This window comes from Gekko japonicus, unplaced genomic scaffold (genome assembly GCF_001447785.1).
Source record: "Gekko japonicus isolate JY-2015 unplaced genomic scaffold, Gekko_japonicus_V1.1 scaffold84, whole genome shotgun sequence".
NCBI lineage: Eukaryota > Metazoa > Chordata > Lepidosauria > Squamata > Gekkonidae > Gekko > Gekko japonicus.
Window position 1 is genome coordinate 1,858,754 of NW_015159712.1, and position 2,454 is coordinate 1,861,207.

Genomic DNA, 2,454 nt, shown 5'->3' on the forward strand with positions numbered 1-2,454 from the left:
TAAAAATCAGTAGAGTGCTCATAATACATGTGGACTAGATAAGACTGTGAGCTTGTGAAACAATATAATTGGATAGCTTAATTGTTTACTTTATTCAGTGAAATTTACATCCTTAGTATAATTCCCATTATTCTACACAATCTAGCAATAGTTTTTTCACCTCCTAGTTTGCATCTGCAGCTCCTAGAGCTCCAATGACTAATCTAAATCAGTCTGCTCAACCTGTTTGTAAAATACCCTCTATAAATGCACAACAGGGCCACCAAGGTAAATGGCAAAAATCCTGTGATAGCACTTGAGAGAGCTGAGTCACACTCTCAGAATTTTTCTGAGAGTTATATATGCATGAAATACAGGGTAGGAAATTGGAAAAACTGAGCAAGAGTGTAGAGGTTATGTGTTGTACACTTCTTTTCCAGGGCCCGGAGTCATATGTACCACAGTTTCTTCGACTATGTATCGCTGTATGTTTTCAAGCTCCTTTTTACATCAAGAATTAAATATTTATAAATGAAAGTTGATTTTTATAACTCTGGCCTGGGACAAGCATGTGTAGTGAACAGTGCAACTGTTAGTAGTAGTATAATTCTTCCATTAGTGAGCCTTGTCCTGTATAACTAGAATGCATTTTCAAATCCTTTTGCCATCCTAGTCCTAGTTACTTAAATAAAGTAAAGTGTATGTTTTTCTACAACTGGGGAGTACATTTTTTCTAGTAGGACAGTAATATATATTTCACAATAACCTGTTTGGATATGCTGGGGTGTGTGTTGTGCTGTCAAGTTGGTTCCAACTTTGGAGACCCTATGAATTAATGACCTCCAAAACATCCTCAGGTTTTGCAATCTGAAGGCCATGGCTTTCTTTATTGAGTCAATCCATTTTATGCTGGGTCTTCCTCTTTTCCTGCTGTCTTCAACTTTTCCTAGCATTATTGTCTTTTTCAGAGAGTCTTGTTTTCTCATGTGGCTAAAGTACAATAGCCTCAGTTGAGTCATTTTTGCTTCTATGTAGAGTTCAAGATTGATATGGTCTAAAACGTACTGATTTGTCTTTTTGGCGGTCCATCGCCACATTTCAAATATGCTGGATTCATTACCAATTAACTGACATACAACAAATAGGGTGATAAAGACATTTATAAAACAAATTAATAAACACAACAATTGTCAAAGCTGAAAAACATTTCAAGGAAGAGAAGTCACAGTTTCTGAATCTGAAGTGTAGAAAATGCGTTTCTTTCCTACTCTGCAATACAGGATGAATTCTTCTCCTGTCCTCTACCATTTGAGGTTGAATATTTAGAAGGAGACAGGCCACTAAAAATACATAGCTTTCTCTACAGAGGAGCCAAGCATACTCGTTTAGAAAGCAGGCCACAGAGAAGCATTACTGTTACTTCCCTTTTCAGAGAAGGGTTTACTAGCTGTTTCACATATACCACATAATTACAGTGGTACATCTTATAGAACTGTATGACTTCCCCCATAACTGCATAGTTTCAGGTGTCACTAAGTCCATTTCCCCCCTTACCAGTGTTCTCAAATCCAAAGCCCAGGTAAGGGTCAGTGTTCCTGCTACATTAGAGCAGACCATCAAGCAATTTTCCAGCTCCATATACTGCCAAGAAATATCACTGCATCTGCAATGAGCTTCTTGGAATTTACTAACATAACCAAAGTACTTTACAGAGCTAAAGTTACTATTCTGGATAGCTGCATGATACCAGCTACATGAAACACTCTTCCCAAGGTCTTGAAAACATGACATTTCCCATTGGTGTGATGCAGGAAGATGTCCAGCAATCCTGCCAAGGCTACACTGAAATCAAATGATGGAAACATGTCTGGTTAGAATTCGAAATGCTCAGTAAGATCAAGGTGAGGCATGCTGTGCAGGGCACATAACCTGGGAATATTTAAAGATGCAAATTCACTGCAACCTATAGTTGTGAAAATAGAACAACACAAGCGAAGTACTGGAAAAAGTTTATATATGGGGAAGATCTGTCATCTTTGCTTAATCCAAGTGACACCCCCCTCCCCAAGCCATTACAATGCATTTGGTTCAATCCATGTTAGGAATTTCCTCTAGTAAAGGGGGGAAATGCCAGGGTGCTATAAGCAGATGAGTCATTCCACAACAGGAAACAGTTCTTTCTTTCTGAGGAGAACACTTGTAGGAAGAAAATTCACACAAAGGAAAGAATGAAATATATTTTTGTTTAACAAGGATTACTTTGCCTAATTGGAACAGAGCAGAGTTTGCAAATCAAGTTTTATTTATTCTGTGTAATTTATTTTGCTTCTGCTAGTCTTGGGAGGAGGAAGGAGCTACATATGGTACTGAAGCCACACCTGCTGATCACAAGAAATCTTACTCAACAACTCTTCTGGTTTCAGAAACTTCACCAGACATTATGAATACATTTTCAGGCATTCTGTTTGGTCTTAA

The 2,454-nt window shown here is 37.9% G+C and overlaps 1 protein-coding gene across 1 annotated transcript in view; it reads right to left on the reverse strand.

Annotated features, from left to right (window-relative positions):
- Window positions 1–1,128: 1,128 nt before the first annotated feature.
- CRY2 (cryptochrome circadian clock 2) overlaps window positions 1,129–2,454 on the reverse strand; it is a 44,435-nt gene continuing 43,109 nt past the window's right edge. The window contains exon 13 of the transcript XR_001482443.1: window positions 1,129–2,449. The gene's annotated coding sequence lies outside the window, so the exon portion shown is untranslated. The remainder of the gene's footprint in view (window positions 2,450–2,454) is intronic.